Source organism: Capsicum annuum, chromosome 10, assembly GCF_002878395.1.
Source record: "Capsicum annuum cultivar UCD-10X-F1 chromosome 10, UCD10Xv1.1, whole genome shotgun sequence".
NCBI classification, from domain to species: Eukaryota; Viridiplantae; Streptophyta; class Magnoliopsida; order Solanales; family Solanaceae; genus Capsicum; species Capsicum annuum.
The window spans coordinates 68,003,806-68,022,737 of NC_061120.1; the positions used below are offsets into that span (position 1 = coordinate 68,003,806).

At 35.2% G+C, this 18,932-nt stretch overlaps 1 pseudogene; it reads left to right on the plus strand.

Moving 5' to 3' along the window:
- The first annotated feature begins 1,840 nt into the window (after positions 1–1,840).
- LOC107844268 overlaps positions 1,841–18,932 on the plus strand; it is a 60,521-nt pseudogene continuing 43,429 nt past the window's right edge.

The following is an 18,932-nucleotide window of genomic DNA, read 5'->3' on the forward strand; positions in this document are numbered from 1 at the left end:
TTGAGCTTGCAATTGGTCTTCATTCAACTCTCACTTCTACACCTGGAAAAAAGAGAAGAAGATTAAAATTGATGATGATGCTTTCAGATTTAATAGTCAAAATGATTGTACATGCTACTGCTATTCCATGCCACAACTAGAATCCATTAAAAGTGTAATTACGAAAAGCAAGGCTACCCAAAAATTAGATAAATACTATCCAGTAAACACATCAAACTTTGATAACAACAACAATAACATACCCGATGTATACCCACAAAGTGGGATTTGGAGAGGGAAAAGTGTTTATACTTTCCATAAGTTACTAATCTAAACTCTTGCACGCACTATATCAATCATAATAAACCATTTCCCTAAAACTAGTATCATCACCTTCATACGGTCATTTTTTCAAAGCAGTAATCATGTAAAGTTCATGCATACTGTCTAGTACTAAACATAAATGTAAGAAATTATCCTTTATTCACAAAGTTATATCTGTTAAAGGAAAATCAAGAAATACTAGTCTATTAAAAGTTCATCAAATGGTCGATCTTAATCACTCGACTATCTAATTACAACTTGTCAGCACATTCTACTTCACAACATCATTATTACTTATTCACAATACATATTTTTTCTAAACTATGTTCTTAAACCTGCAAGTATCATAGGGTCCTTTCTTAAAAATCATAAAAATATAGCCTAAATCTGTCAATTTTTGACTACTTTATCCTTTCGCTCACAATTTATACTTGCACTTTACTAACACATAACGTGCCATCATAAACTTCTTCCCTATTTCAAGCATACTCTAAGTTATTTTAACCAATAATCAAATCTCTACTTACTACCACGAAATCTCCACAACAACAACAAAAACAACAACAACAGTGTATTTCCACATAATGGGTCTGGGGAGGATAAAATTTATATAGTCTATACCACTACCTCCGAAGAAGTAGAGAGGCTATTTCCAATAGACCCTCAGCTCAGAACAAAGGACAATAAATACAGTCGTAATAAAATATGCCCCTTTTTAGATTCCACTTACCAATACTCCTCCAACTTTCCCTCTCTGCTCAATCACTTTCTCCCTCATCTTTAATTTGCTTCAATATTTTCCTCCTTTCTTTTCTACTCTTCTGAATCTCTCCTTCCAAACTCTTTTCTGCAACTGTTTTGTTTCTTCCATCTCAATACTTTTTCCCCTAACACACGGTGACATCCTCAGATTGGAGGGAAAATATCCTCTATTATCCTCACCCTAAAAATAAACTACCTCCTTATAAAAACAAGAAACTTCACCAGGAACTCACTTCAAAAAGAAAAAAATACCAACGATCTCCTATGTATAAACAACACGAGACATTCACCAACATAAAACTATCCGCTCACTGAACCATCAGAGGAGATTCAAGGTTCATATATACACTATTTTTTTTCAAACTCCATTTTATTGATTGCTTAGAATTTATTGTTTATCTTTAAGTTGTTCTCAATTACATTTCTAGCTTTTTAAAAGAAACTCAAATAATGAATACAACAACAATAACAACAAACCCAGTGTATTCCCATAAAGTGAGGTCTGGGGAGGGCAAGATGTACACAATCCATACCTCTTCCTTCAAAGAAGTAGAGAGGTGGTTTCCAATATACCCCCGGCTCAAGTTAAAGAATAGTATAGGAACCAAATGCATAATCTTTCTGTCTACTAGAAAAGTAAATTTTTCTGTCATACCTTGATCTGAGGACATCCTAATCCTCTTCTTTTTGGCTTTCTCTAATTAGTTCACCCACCTGTATAGGAATGCAAATATTTGGTTGTGTATAGGCAGACAAATTTACTCATGATATTGAAATGAAAAATTGTAAAGGGGATGCTGGAATGGCCACTGCAGGTAAGTGATATGTTCTTTGTGAAAGAAATACAACTGATTCTTTTGCTCTAATTAACTTCCCTGAAATACTAAAGGCGGTGGCAGCCAGGTCAGTCTGTTATCACTCCTTAGATGCCAATAGTAGTTACTGCACTAGTTAATTGCAGTGATTATTTTCTTGTAGTAGGAAACTACAGCAGTAGTTAGTGCACTAGTTAATTGTAGTTTATAAGTCCAGAAGTAGTTACTTTTTTGGTAGTTTTGCAGTTTTTCATTCCAGTAATTCTATGAAGTCATGTACTCATTTCTAAGGTAAGTTATCTTATCAATATTTTATATTTAGACTCTTATGTTTATCCCAGGAAATCTAGGTAGAAAATATTTCAGTTTTTGAGTACTTTAACTCAAGAGATTGTAGGTTTTGTCTTAATGAACCATCATCGTAGGTCATAGAAATAAAACACCATATTTCATCTTACAACATCCCATAACTATATCCATATCCGGGACCGTAAGCAGTCATACAATTTCTTTCACTATATCCAAAATGAGGTTTAATTGGGTCAAGAAACAGTATGTTTGATTTAGTTTGTAACCAAAAAATTTACAATTCTGCAAGTACAACAATGTTTAAGTGAGATCAAGAGACAGCAACACATACATTTGGACAATTTTTAGGAACTGCTTTTTGGAAACTTATTGGAGAAAAGGTTAGTGAAAAAATGTGTTTAGATGTAGTTTTTGTCAAGATTTGTATGTGGTCAAGAAGATTTTTTAAAATTATGCCAAGGCTTCTTGGAGAAAAGGTTAGTGAAAAAATGTGTTTAGATGTAGTTTTTGTCAAGATTTGTATGTGGTCAAGAAGAATTTTTAAAATTATGCCAAGGCTTCTTGAAAATTATGAGTTTGTCCCCAACATTATCGATTCATATGTACGAGATAGTCACTTCAATTTCGGAAAAAAAAATCTCAAATTAGTGCTATTCATCCAAAATATTTTATTAAAAAGGCTTAAAGTCATTTACCTTGAGCTTTTGAACAATAACAAAGGACAAATGTTTGAATTTGCAAGAGAAAAACCACCATGTATGTATACGTTAAGAGTCACATATCTAACTGTGGCATATTTTTGGAAGGTTATTTTTACCAATATGCAGTCTGTTGCATATCAGTTGACATGTCCAGTGTTGTTTACTAATGCCATTAATCAATTATATGAGTCATCTAACATGTTCCCTATTTCATATGTCTATGTGGTACATTGGATCAAATTTTGTTTTTTCTACAAATAGGGAATGAGGCCACACTAACGCCGCCTCAGTTAGTAAGGTCGTGGAATCCCTAAACACTTCTCTGGAACAACCGATTTGGAACCATTTTGGACAAATCTAATATCTTTATAGCTTCAGGAATGATCCAACCGGATGTATTACAGTGGATTCAATGAAGCTAATCCATTAACTACTTTGCTGCTACTTTTTGGCCTTTTCACTAGTGGAGCTGAACCCTCAGAAAAAGGCATATCCAGTACAAATAAAAGCTAACTAAATTAGTGTCATCCTGAAAAAAGTCTCTAATTTGTAGTCTTTGTGGTTTCTATTTTCTTTCAGCTGGACCTAGTCCTTTCCAGTCAATATTTGTAAAACCCATCTAGAATATGTTGGAACATATTGATGCACATAATTTATATATTTAATAAAGATAAATTAAATAGAACTTATCATATAAATTTATGTTACCTCTAGCCTTGACGACGATGGGCTAACAAGAAGTTGTATTTTCTTAAGCATTTTCTTTTAGCGTGCCGCTACAGTATTCAACTAAAAATTTAATGCTTTGATCTGCGACTAATGGTCTTGTATTTGTGATTGCTGGCTTTCAACCACAGTTTCAGCTGTATTTAATCATTTCTATAACTCATTTTGGGCACTAGTAGCTTCCAGTTTTGCCTTTTTGAGGGAATCTTCTAACTCTGCCATTTTCCTTTGTGTTACCCTTGTAGTATTAGATTTAGGATCATAACCAAGACCTTTTATGTACCCTAACTTAGTACTAAGTACAACATCCATAATTTTATCAATAGTCATGGAAGACTTTCCTGAAGTATATAGAGATTTCAAATCATTCATGTTGTTCTGCATAAAATAATAACATATTTAAAGAAGAAATGAAGAATATTAATCAAATAAATGCAATGGTATGTTACTAATATATTAATTTTTTACATAGTTAGTCTCATCTTCCTTAGATGACCATCCTTTTTCACTCGTGTAATGAGTATGCTTGTAGAACTCAATTTTGTCAGGCTCTATACCTTCAGATTCCTTTTTACCCTGTATAACAAGAAAACAATATAAAATAGTGTTTAGAGATATTTGACTGAAATGGGCTACAACTTACATGCCTGTTCTCTTATTTACCAAACAACACAATATTAAATAGTACCAAAGTGTCACTAGTGAAAAGTGTAAAAATGATATAACTTACAATTTCAGCACGAGCTACTACAAATACTTTTGATCCCATGAAATGGTTAGATTTAAGCTTTGTTCGATTGCCCTTGTTTATTTTTCATCGTTTCTACAAAGAAAATATAAACATCATAACTTAAATATCAACGAGAATAACATGAGTATAAATTACCTTGTGCTCTACATCGTTCCACATGTTGCTAAGCTTATTTCATTTTTTTGAGGTCAACTATTTGACTTCTATTTTACGATCCTCTTCCACGGAGTGTACACTTTCAAATTTTTGTTTTAACTTGTAGTGCCATTGTCGGCTTCTATTTTTCAGAATATTCTCACAGCTATCTTTCACATAATGCTTATCAAAATTAAAGTCAAACCTCTCCTAAAAAACAAATAAGTATTAAAGAAACACACAAAACAACCGAAATCCCTTTTAATTTAAAAATTAAAATCATAACATCTGCTAACATGCTTATTACCTTAAAACTCCAATGTTCTTAAAAGCATAGATTTTCGTTTGTCATGTAATATATAAATTTTAAAAGAGTACAAAATCCTTATGTGGCATCTAATTAGTGTTGCATCTTTGTCCTATCTTGTAAGTTCCTTCCACTTGTTTGGAAGTGGAAGAAAATTTCAAGCAATTATCCCTAATTCATTGGATAGTTTGGCTAATTGAATTGGCTTAGTTGGCCTTCCTTTACAAATTGGGATCTCTATTTTCATATTGCTTCCCATAGCCTTCTTCATTTTTTCAAGAACTTTCTCTCTAGTCTTTCCATGACTTTTCCTGAGTCTAGAAGAATCAATTGATAAAAAAACATCAGTACAAAATACCACCTAAATCTAAAAATGGTAGAGTATATACGTAGATATATTTACACATATATTAATAATACACAAGATAAAGACTGAAAATCCTTAAATTTTGGTTTATTTTGTAGTGTCTAAACAACCAATTCAAGAAATGCATTGACAAAAAGGAGAAAATATAGGAGAGCTAATAGCATTTCTTTGAACTATTAGAAAATTGATGAGCACATAAAACAATTATCTGTTTCTATGTAGCATTAGATTTGCTCAAATACTTTTATTACTCTTAAAACTTGGTGTCCAAGTTGGCCTTGTTACTGTCAAATGTCAATGATATCTTTTACTTGATCGAAAAAAACTTGATGTAAAAAATAGAGTACCTTTACAATTATGTCTTGATCACTATGGTGTGTACAGGTTATTTCATTTTAGTACCTTTGGATCAATATGTAATATATATTTTTTTGAGAAGGTTGTTGACATGTAATATATTTGCAAATCCTTTCAAGGAGGCAATGGTATAACTTGTTTTATCCCTCTGGATATTTGTAACTAGCTTATGATTGTTCCTCTGGTAGAATATTAGATCAAATTTTGTTGATGTCATAGTTTTCAAGAAAGTGAGTACAGAGTTAAATTACTCTCTCCCTTTCATTATAAAAAATACTGAGATTGACTTAAAATGGTGATCTACTCCCTGACTCTTGGTGTCAGCTACTATCAGTAAAATTGCATAGTTACGATTATTTTTTCTCTAAAAATACAAAATCCTATTAGTATAACTTTATAGTTACAATTATTTTTTCTCTAAAAATACAAAATCTCTCTCTTCATAAGAATGCATGGTGTTTGTATATCTATAAGATGCTTCTCTATGCGCTGTAGGTGGGGGGACTAGGTCAATCTACCAGGTTTCTGTGGCATTTCACTTCAGATTATTTTCTAGATTCTTTGTGGCACATTTAACTTTGTACTTCCAATGTACTATTTTTCAGATCCACTTTTGGTGAAGGTTGCAAGAAGAGAACGGGTGATTCGTCCACTTGCATGGAAGATGCGTCAAGTGGGAAGGTATATTGATGTTTATAGAAATCTTACAGAGAAGCATACATCCTTCAGAGAGAGATCAGAGTCACTCAAACTCATTGAGGAAATTTCTTTGCAGCCTTGGGAAGCTTTTTTTCTAGATGGAATAATCATCTTTTCGGACCCCCCCCGCATTTGGTGTTCAATTTGACATTGAAGATGTTAGAGACCCAGTCATTCCGTATCTCATTTGTTTTGAAGAGGAATTGAAATCATTGCACTCCATTGGATTGGAGAAACTAAAATTTATGGGAGACTCACTTATGATATTGCGGAAGGATATATTTGTATTGGTTCCATATTATTTATGCTGATAGGATGTTTATTGTGATGTCTCTTAATGTAAAGTTAAATGGGACAAAATGTTAAAAGCTAAGGTATTTACTCACCTCCCATAAAATTTCAGGTTGGAGAGCAAGCTCCAATTTTGGGTTTTGTCGGAGCTCCTTCACCAATTGCTACCTACATAGTTGATGGAGGTACAAATCGCGCGTAGAAAAAAATTAAGTACATGTGTCATACTGCTCCACATATTTTGAGGGCTCTGTTATCTCATTAATCAAAATAAATTGCTGAGTATATTGTTTATCGAGTGGAGTATGGAGCTTATTGTATCTAGAAATTTGATTCATGGGTTGGGCAACTCCTACCTTATATGTAGGACTGCTGGTTAAAGCCTTATATTAATGAGGTTATGGAGTTGCTGGAACAATTAGGTTGTTGGCAGGTATCAACTGAACTGAATCTTCATCAGTTTCAAAAAATCAACTAAAATGAATCTTCATCATATACTACCTCCATTGAATTTTACTTGTCACTTTTTGCTTCACGAGAGTCAATTTGACTAATCTTTGCGGTTAAGTTCAATTAGATTAGTTCTATATCTTAAATTTAAAATTTAGATGTTCGAAAGCTATATGATAACTACTATACGTTACAATATTTCTCATAATAATAAGGTGAAAAACTACATCTTAAAATGTTGGTCAAAGTTTATACAGTTTGACTCTCTATAAGTGAAATGACAAGTAAAAGTAAATGGAGGGAGTACTTGGTTGTTAGTGAATAAATGAAAGTCCAGTAATTTGAATGCTATGAATAAGTTTAAGGTAGTTGATAGGCACAACCTGTAAACTATGGGTTGTATGGATATTGATTTTTTCTTTGTCAAACAGTTCTAGGGTTATATTCAATATCTTTTTTTCCTTTTAAATTTGATGAAGTGTTCAATAGCTAGAGGCATGTATAAGGTAAAACCTAGGATTGACGAGTAATCAAATAAAGGATCAACACATGGAATATCTAGATTAGGTATAAGAACATCTGAGGCTGGTGTAATTCCATCTAGCTTCAGAGATACGATATCGGGTTCAAGTAATTGCCCCGACCAAGATCTCTTAAGCAAACCAACTATTATGTAGGATCTTGAGATCCCTCCCAACTATTGGCTGGGGATAAAGGAAACAATTAACCCTAGTGTTTAGATATAAATAGTCCTCATTATCATTTGTTGTAACCATTGCATGCTCACTATTCTATAATTATAACAACAAAAATTCTTTGTATTCAAGGCTATTTAGCTTGCATTGTTCTAGGGTACTGATTTTTCTTTCAGGGCGGCCACGCAGGACCCTTATTCAAGATTTCATACTTTGATACTTTTATTATTGATCTATTAATTGTTTACCATTTGATTGTTGCAATCTATTTCATTATATATTCATAATTATGTGGATCTATTTCATTATATATTCATTATCATGTAAATTTAATACACATGACCTTAAACTACACTTACAAATTCAACTGTATCTGTTTGAGGGTACATCTTAATTCTAAATAGTTCACTATTAGTTTCTTTGGAAGGGTTGGGTATTTCAGATTCCTTATCTTATGGGGTAGTCCCAATTGAGATCATGGTTCATTAAGTTTTTCGGTTGTTGATGAAGGATGTGGCTTTTGTAAAGCTTCTTTGGAGGAACCATAGGGTTGAGAAAGCTACTTAGGAAGTGTAATAGGACATGAAGTCCAAGTATCCACACTTGTTCCCCATTTCAGAAATTCATGATTGAGGTACATGTTGTTCTTAATATCTTTGTTTCATGTCTTTCTTAAAGGGAATGGTGATTCCTTAATGTCTTTATTTTCTAACTTAGTTAAGAGGTGGTTTGATGGGTAATAAAGTATTAAATCATGCTCATGCTTGCCTTTACCCATCATTCAAGGAAAAATGATCCAAGTGGGATAGAATTGAACCACCTTGGCTTTTGACCCTCAAAAAATTTCTTGAGTTTGAGCTTTCTTATCTTGACACGACTCATTGTTACTTGTCGTATGATGTAGGTACGGTTTTGGGGTCTTGGTAGTATGTTAGTCAGTGTGATTTTGGTTGTTTACTGTCTAAGGTGTAACTATACTCATTATGAGTCATATGGATATGGTACGAGATAGGAGTTCTACTCATATGTTGATCAGTGTGTCAATTCCTTGCTAGGCTGTCTAAGGTACAATTCAGGTACTTATTGTATGCTGTGGATATGAGTTGTCCTGTGAAGTCATATTTTGGATAGGATTGGAGTCCAACATTATGTCTACGATACGAGTGGTGGGTACCACTTATATGTTGTGTCTATAGGTTGGGGGTTGTACCATCCTGCACAATTTTAGCTTTTAAGCTGAGGATACTTTAGACATTTCCCACCTAAAAACCCTTAAAACCCTACGTATTAAAACACATTATATCCTCTTACAACACACTTTGACAAATCAAATCACTCCTAAAACTCTCTCAAGAAGATTGACCTAGGGTTTTCTTCAAGTGTTTATTTAGAGGTTCAATAGTCAAGTTCTTTCCATGAATCTTCGTGAATAAGGCATGCGACTCTTCCCTCATTGTTAGTTCATGAAAATTATGTGTTCAAAGCTTTGTTTATGATTTATTAATGGTGGTTTTAAAAAACAATGTTGAGGGTTTTGTTGCATATTGTTCAATATTGTTTACTCTTGGTTTTAATTATGTTTATACATGTTATAATGATGGTTTTGGATATATGGGTGCTTGGTAATTATGGTTTAACAATTGGGTAATGGTTTACCCTAAACTTGATTGTTTTAACCTTGGTTTTAGTCTTGATAATGGTATGCCCTCAACATATTTGTGAAAATGTCTAAAGAATAAACAAGTCACATGTTAAATGGTGTTTTGAACTAATGTATTGGCCTAATGAATATGAATGGTTGGAAAATGATTTTCTGAAGGCCTTGTTGGCAATATAATGATTTAAATTGTAACCTTGGTGGTTTAATTGGATAAAAGGGTTTGATTCCCTAAATATTAAATTAATTTATGTCCTGATTAGACAATGGTTTTGAGTCCTTAAACTTTGATTTGAATTGGTGTCTTTGTTAGACAGTAGGTTCAAGTCCCAAAGTCAAATGAATGATTGGTTGATTGATAAAGGTAATGGCATGTGGTACACTTGCAAGTGGTGTTGGTATGATGATATCAGCGAAGTGCCTTTGGTAATTAATTATCCTATGGTTGTGTATGTGAAATGATGGTTTTAAATAGGGCTTTAAAGTGGGATGTGTACTATGCCATGAAAGTGGAAGTCCGAACGACTGGCACTAGAAACTGCTAGCTGGTGCAGGTGTCTTTGTGACTGCGTGGTTTGAGTCCCCCAAATAAATATATAAATGGGAGGTTTGAGTCCCCCATAATATATATATTGGTGGTTAAGTCACCTTGATTATGCCGGGAGGTTCAAGTGCCCCATATAGGCATATACAGTTATGGATATTCTATAGTACGTGTAGCTACACACACTTAGGCCCTTCCAGCTAGGGGAGATTTGGTCCCATATATCCCATGGGTGCCTTGATATATGAAGGTTATACTACACAACCCAAATTAATGTTTTCAAAGTTCATGCTAATCTTGTCCCCTATCCTAGCATAGTAAATATGTATATATATGTGTGTATTGTATTGGTTATGTATATTTGATGATTGGTTTTGAACTATTGGCATTATATTATCCATATCCTTGAGTTATATGCTAGTGCTCCAACCACTAACTGTCTTCGACACTGTATCCCCATGCGATGCAGGATTTGGTCATACTATCATCCTTCCAGCTCAGTGACTTGGATTTGGGGGCAGCTTGAGTTGACTTGAAGTGGTGAGCTTTCATACTTTGGAAAGCTCAATTTCTTGCTTTGAGTTTTCTTAGGTCTTTATTGGTTTAGACTTGGATATTGGTTTTTGGGATATGGTTGGGGGTATGTCCCGACTGAATATTCTTGTTTTGTTTTAGAGGTTTTGTATGGACAAACTGTGGACTTAGGTATGTTATGGAATGGATATGGATTTGGTTAAGTTATGGGTTCTGGTTTGGCATTGGATGGTTTTAATTTTTTGGGTTAGTCATCGTCATGGACCTATCCCAAGGTCTGTGGGTTGTAGATTACTGTAATACCCCATACTATTCTTAGCTCAGTTCAGCTTCTAGTTACATGCATAAAGGGATTAAGCCATGAAAATTTCACCAAGTGTTGGGGACTTAGTCATTTTTAAGGCCTCTTAAATTTTGGGATTTTTAATTTGGTCTTCCCAACCCCGAGATGTTGGGTTTTGAGTCAATTCATGTTCAGGGGTGTAAGGAGCATGTCTTAGAGAAGTTTTAGATTTTTTAACCAGAGGTTTATTGCGATAATCTTGAGTCACGGTGTTATTCCTATTGTTATGCAGACCGTGTCACAATGAGGGAAATGAACTACCACAATAGGGCCGTGTCTCGGTAGGCTTGTTGTGTCCAGTTTCGACTTTAAATGCTTGAAGGGAAATTGGGTCTTTTCCCCCTCAACCCAATCATTTTAAACACAACTTAAGCATTAGTTAGGGCATAATTTTTCCCTTCTTCTCCAATTTTCCTCCCAAGAAAGCCATTCCCTTTCCCCAAGAACACAAATTCTATTCCTTTCTCCCCAAGAAATCAAGAATTCAAGTTTCCCAAGTCAAGCCTTCAAGAAAGCATCAGGATTGGTGTTTCTCTTTCAAGTTAAAGGTTTAAGGTATGTGGGATGTACATTCATTGGTTTCTTTCACCCATGGAGCCCAAAAATCCTTTTTTCAATTAAAGATTGAATTTTTCTATCCTTATTGTATTTTGCATTGCTTAAGACGAGTTTTATTTATGTTTTCATTGTAATTTAAATGCAATTCAGTATTTTGAATTCCCCATGCTATGAATTTGAGTTTCCCATGCTCTATTCAAGTGAATTTTATAATGAATTCTAAATTTATTATTCTTAGTAGCATTCCCATGTTAAATTCATAATCCCTATATATTTGATGAAATGTCTATGCTTATTGGTTTTGAAACATGATCCTTTACTACAGTTTTAAGCTTGTTATTATATTTAGTGGTTATTCAGTGCTGGTGGGTTATGAACACCTGATACCTATGTGTTTTACATAATTTTTAGATTTTTAAGTATGATTCAGATAAACCATGTTTTTTTTTTATTTATGGACAAGAGGCTATGAGACATTTTAGGAAAAAGACTCCCTTCTTTCAGTATTTATGACGTGTGAACTAGAATGGGCTCTATTTAAACTATCTTTCTAACTCATACTTCATTTTGTTACAGACTATGCCTCCCATAAAGAAGAAGGGATGAGGACCAACCCACACCTCTATCTGTTCAGGAAGATCCCCTGAATGAGCATGTTTCTCATGCTGAGTTCAGAGCTTGTTTCACTACCTTATCTCATTCAGTCGTGGCTCAGAACAACCAGCGAGATGTTACCCCATCGAACCTTATGGAAAATATAGCTGAATCAAGGATTTGGGATTTCACCCGAATGAATCCCTCTTTATTTTCAAGATCCAGGTCTGAAGAGGATCCATAAGAATTTCTTGATAAATTTTAAAAGGTGACTGATATCATGGGTGTCACATCGAGAGTACAGAGTTGGTTGCATATTAGTTGCAGGATGTAGCTCACACCTAGTTCAAGAATTAAAAGGATGTAGGGCTTATTAAGTAGGAGGATTTTTCCATGGCTTTTCTAGATGGGTTCTTTCCATTAGAGTTGAGGGAGGCTATGCTTCAGGAGTTCATTAGTTTGAAGCAGGGTAGCATGAGTATGAAGGAGTACTCACTTAAGTTTACTCAGCAGGCGAGGTATGCTCCTAATGTTGTTGCAGACAATAGGTCTAGAATGAGTAAGTTCATGTCTGGTGTAGCTGATAGTGTGGTTAAGGAGTGTAGGACCGCAACGTTGATTAAGGAGATAGACTTATCTAGACTTATGGTTTATTCTCTGCAAATTAAGGAAGAGAAGCTTAAGAAGAATGAAAGAGAGAATACTAGGGCTATAACAGGAAGTTTTAACTTTTCTCAGCCAAGGTCGGGAGGTTGTAACCATTCTTACTTCCGTTAAAAGTTCTCAGTCCCATCTCCATCTTCAGCTAGTGCCAGTTTCTAAGTTCAGACAAAAAAGTCAAGATAGGATGCCAGGCTCTAAGTCCAAGGGTAGTGCAAACAATGGTCATACTAACACACTCTGGGGAAATGTGGTTGACATCATTTTGGTATATTTGGAGCTGGCAGTGATGTGTTTTTTAGATATGGCAATCCAGGCCACAGAGTCAGATATTGCCCAAAGATTGGTTAGCAAGGTCAGTCTAACCGTCCTCCAGTTCTAGTTGATTGCCCGACTCAGCAGGGTGCCGCTTCCAGTGCAACCAGTGGGTAGCGTCAAAATAGGTTGTATGCTCTCTAGAACTAGGATAATCAGGAAAGTTCTCCTGATAAAGTTACAGGTGTGTTACAAGTCTTTCATCTCCATGTTTATGCTTTATTAGACCCCAGAGATTCACTCTCCTTAGTAACCCCTTATGTAGCAGTCAATTTTGGTATCAGTCCCAAATCTTTAGTAGAACCTTTCTCAGTGTCTACCCCAGTAGGTAAATCTATTATAGCCATATGGGTATACAGAAATTGCCCGATCATAGTATCTCAGAAAATCATCTTAATTGATCTTGTGGATTTAGAGATGACATATTTTGATGTCATTCTCGACATTGATTGGCTCCACTCATGCTATGCCTCAGTTGATTATAGAAATAGAGTCATTCAGTTTCACTTTTCCAATGAACCCATCATTAAATGGAGGGGTAATACTTCGGTGCTTAGGGGTCAGATTATTTCTTACCTTAAGGCAAGAAAAATTATATCTAAAGGGTGCATGTACCATCTTGTCCGAGTAAAAAATGCTAGTTCTAAGACTCCAAGTCTTGAGTAAGTTTTAATAATAAGGAAATTTCTAGATGTGTTCCCTGAGGACCTTTCCAGAGTTTCTCCCAAAAAGGAAATTGACTTAAAAATAGATCTCATTCCAGATACCCAGCCTATCTCTATTCCGCCCTACCGAGTGGCTCCAACTAAGCTTAGGGAATTGAAAGAGCAGTTGAAATATCTCTTATATAAGTGATTCATCGGGCACAGTATTTTCCTATAGGGCGCTCCAGCCTTTTTCGTGCGTAAGAAAGATGGTTCTCTTAGAGCGTGAATTGATTACCGTCAGTTGAACAAAATCACAATCAAGAATAAGTATCCACTCCCCAAGATTGATGATTTGTTTGACCAACTTCTGAGTGACAGTTACTTCTCTAAGATAGACACCAGATTCGGCTATCATCAGCTCAGATTCATAGAATGTGACATTTTGAAAACAGCTTTCATAATTCATTATGGTTACTTTGAATTCCTAGTTATGTCTTTTGGACTAACGAATGCCCCTGCAGTTTTCATGGACTTGATGAACAAAGTGTTCAAGTATTACTAGAACATGTTCATCATAGTATTCATTGATGATATTCTTGTCTATTTCCATAGTGAAAATAATCATACAGACCATCCCAGAATTGTATGTAGACCCTTAGAGCCCATCTGTTGTTCGCCAAGTTCAGTAAGCGCGAGTTTTGGCTAAGATCAGTAGATTTCCTTTTCTATGTTATCTCTGATGATGCCATTCGATTTAACCTACAGAAGACTAAACAATGAGAAACTATCCCAGACTCATCATTCTGTCAGATATCAAGAGTTTTTTGAGTTTGGTTGGCTATTACAGACGGTTTGTTAAAGGGTTCTCTTTTATTAAAACTCCATGTATCGATTGACTCAGAAGAAAGTCAAATTTCAGTGGTCAGATTCATGTGAGAAGACTTTTTAGGAGTTAAAGACTCGACTCACTTCAGCCCTATATTGACTTTGTCAGATAGTTCAGATGGGTTTGTCATTTACTATGATGCTTCCTGAGTTGGTCTTGGTTATGCATTGATGCAGAGAGGTAAGGTCATAGCCTATTCCCCTAGATATCTTAAACCCTATAAAAAGAATTATCCTACCCATGATCTTGAGTTGACAGCTGTTCTTTTTGCCTTGAAAATTTAGAGGTACTATCTCTATAGGGTTCATGTTGACGTGTTCACGGATCACAAAAGTTTGTAGTATGTATTTTCAAAGAAAGATTTGAATCTTTGATAGAGATGGTGGCTATTACTGTTAAAAGATTATTACATGAGTGTTTTGTATCATTCGAGCAAGCCCAATGTAGTATCAGATACCCTTAGTAGATTATCTATGAGTAGTGTTGCTTATGTTGATGATGATAAGAAGAAGTTAGTTAGGGAGGTTCATCAGTTTGCTAGATTGGGTATCCGATTGGTTGATTCAGCTGAAGGTAGTATATGGGTTTAGAATGGTTTGGAATCTATTTTGGTTGCTGAAGTAAAGAAAAACCAAGATAGGGTTCCCAGTTTGGTTAGATTGAAGGAATCAGTCAGAGATAAGATAGTAGAGGTTTTCTCCAAAAGGGGAGATGGTGTGCATCATTGTCAGGGCAGGTTATGTGTTCTATGTGTTGATGGTTTGAGGAAGTAGATTTTGGCAGAAGCGCATAGTGCATTGTATTCCATTCATACAGAAGTCACTAAGATGTACCGTGACTTGCGGAAAATATATTGGTGGAATGGTATGTAAAAGGATATTAATGAATTTGTGGCTAAGTGTTCAAATTATCAGTAGGTTAAAGTTGAGAACCAGAGGCCTAGTGGTGCATTGCAAAAATTCAGCATCCCCACTTGGAAGTGGGAAGTAGTGAACATGGATTTTGTGATGGGTTTGGCTCATTCTCGTTGTCAGCATGATTCAATATGGGTCATTGTGGATAAAATGACTAACTCAGCTCACTTTTTGCCAGTTCATACTTTGTATTCGACTGAGGATTATGCCAGGCTTTATATTAGAGAGTTGGTTAAGTTACATGGATTTACATTGTCTATCATATCAAATAGGAGATATATGTCTCCTATTTGTTGGTTTGAAAAAGGTGAGGCTTCTTTGATAGGGCGAGATTCAGTGTTTGGGGTGATAGAGAAAGTTTGGTTGACTCAGGAGAGGCTGAAGACAACCTAAAGTTGGCAGAAATCTTATGCAGATATGAGAAGGAGAGACCTTGAGTTTGATGTTGGTGAATTACTCCATTTGAAAATCTCAACTATGAAGGGAAGGAAGAGATTTGGCTAGATGGGGAAGCTCAGTCCCTGCTATGTTGGTCCTTATATAATTTTGAATTATTTTGGGAAGGTAGCTTATAAGCTAGAGTTGCCTGCAGATTTGGCACCAGTGCATCTGGTATTTCATGTTTTTTCGTTAAAGAAATGTATTGGTGATTCAACTATTATTATTCCTTTAGAAAGTACAGGTGTTTAGGAAAACTTTTCTTTTGAAAAAGTCCCAGTTAAGATCCTTGATCGTCAGATTCGTAGGTTGAGGACCAAATAAGTTTCCTTGGTTAAAGTCCTATGGCGGAATTAGTCCGTTGAGGGAGCTACTTAGGAAGAAGAAGCAGATATGCATACCAAGTACCTTCATCTTTTCTTCGCAAACTTAGACTCAGCTTGAGGTAATAGTTTTCTTTAGATTGAATCTTTCCCATTCTCAGTTCCATCTATATAATAATTGTCATGTCATTTCATGCATTTACAAAATTAGTTCAGTTCATGTATCATATTTCAGACACAGTTATATATTTATGTTTCCAGTCATACATGTTCAGTATGTGATCTCAGTTGCCTTAGTACAGTACTCTCAGTCTAACCAGTCTTATTCGAGGGAGAATATTCCCAGGGGGAATTATTGTAATACCCCATACTATTCTTAGCTCAGTTCAGCTTCTAGTTGTATTCATAAAGGGATTAAGGCTTGAAAATTTCACTAAGTTTTGGGGACTTAGTCATTTTAAGGCCTCTAAACTTTGAGGATTTTTAATTTGGTCTACCCAACCCCGAGATGTTGGGTTTTGAGTTAATTCATGTTCATCTGTGTAAGGAGCATGTCTTGGAGAAGTTTTAGATTTTTTAGATGAGCTTTGGGGCATGTTTGGATCATAAAACTAAAGGATTATCATGATAAGTCCGTGTCACAGTGTTATTCTCGTTGTCATGCAGACTGCATCACGGTGAGGGAAATGAACAACATGCAATAGGACCGCATCGCGGTAAACCTGTCACATCTAGTTTCAAATTTAAATGCCTGGTGGTCAATTGGGTCATTTCCCCCTTAACCTAATCATTCATAACATGATTTGGGCATCAGTTAGGGTATAATTTTTCCCTTCTTCTCCAATTTTCCTCCCAAAAAAGCCATTCCCTTTCCCCAAGAACATAAATTTAATTCCTTTCTCCCCCATAAATCAAGAATTGAAGTTTCCCAAGTTCAAGAACCTTCAAAAAATCATCAATATTGGTGTTTCTCTTTCAAGTTAAAGGTTTAAGGTATGTGGGATGTTCATTCATGGGTTTCTTTCACCCATGGAGCCCAGAAACCCTCTTTTCGATTAAATATTGAATATTTTTATCCTTATTGTGTTTTGTATTGTATAAGGTGGGTTTAATTCATGTTTCCATGGTAATTTAAATGCAATTCAGCCCATGTATTATCCCATAAAGGATTTTGAATTCCTCATGCTATGAATTTGAGTTTCCCATGCTTCATTCAAGTGAATTTTATGATGAATCCTAAATTTTTGATTCTTATCAAGCATTCCCATGTTAAATTCACGTTCCCCACATATTTGATGAAAGGTCTATGCTTATGGGTTTTGAAACATGATTCTTTACTACAGTTTTAAGCTTGTTATTACATTCAGTGATTATTTAGTGCTGGTGGGTTATGAACACCTGATGCCTACGTGTTTGACATAATTTTCAGATTTTCAAGTATGATTCAGTTTAACTATGATTATTCCTATTTATTTAGTTATTATGATCATAATGAGCACTATTAGTCATGAAATAATGTTCAATTAAGCTCAGTCTATATTCAGTTCCAGTATCATTCAATTGGGAGTAGGATTTAGCACCGAGTGAACCCAAGGATGGGGGCTCATCTGCCAGTAGAGGAATGTGACCCTTAGTAGCAATCCTCGAGTTCTAGAACTATGTAGCCAGCATATGTTAGAGATGTCTACCTGCCAATTGAGGGTTGACAAAGTGTTACTTACCATTTGAGGGTGACATATATCTTAATAGAGCACCTACCAGTTGAGGGTGACTCATTAGTCCTTTGGGACACCAGTTTAGTAAACCCACACAGCCAGTGTTGGTACCCATGGCATTGTACTGACATCTTTCCAACTAGGGTTATAAGTTGGACTTTGATTAGTTAAAATTGGGGTATGTCTATTGCATGATACCTTGCACAGTCTCATTACAGTATTTAGTGTATATTCAATTCAGGTTTGATTAACCAAAGCATACAGATTTACAGTTATTTAGTTATACAGATTTTAGCCTTTCAGATTTAAGATTATTTTAGAAATATGTATATGCTTGGTCTTGCATTCTCAGATATCATAGTTTCCATGCCTTCATGCTAATTCATTTCATGCTATTCACGTAGTCCTTATCTCATACGCATAGTACCGCATGTATTTCATCTAGACCTTATCACATATACTAGTACATTCAAAGTACTGACCACATACTTTCTTTTGCACTATGATGTCTTTTATTATATGTTCAGATGCTCAGTTTCCTAACCATGCTTAGATAGTTCAGCGTACCCAACTCCAGTAGTGGTGGGTCCTCATCCATCGAGGGCAGGATTGATTATTTCAGTTATTTTAGTAGTTCCGTATTTTCAATCAATCAGCGTTAGTTGGGGTTTTGTCCCATCAATTCCTCAGTAAGTTAGAGGCTTTTCATATAGTTAGACAAGAGGACAGTCAATTAGACAGTTATTTAGTTTATCAGTATTTTCAGTATTATCAGTTTTTTTATATTGACAGTTGGATTTTAGTACTTCATCAGATGTTTCAGACTTGTGGTTAAACTACTTTTTAGTATTCAGATTAGTATTACATTTAGCAGACTATTTTTCACACACGTGTACTATTATTACTTTTCTTAATGCTCACAACTGGTTCCAGCTCATGAGTTAGCTTATGGTTACTTATGACTGTAAGCATCGTTGTTGCGACTAGTGGGTAGCCTAGGGTTAGGAAAATTACTCTATCTTGTTATATAGTCAGAACTCAGTCAACTCATGGTATATTTTGGTTGGTTGGATTAGGTAGTGGGGTGATCTCCGGTCCTTGTTGGACTTGAGATGCCCAATACGACAAGGCCCTGG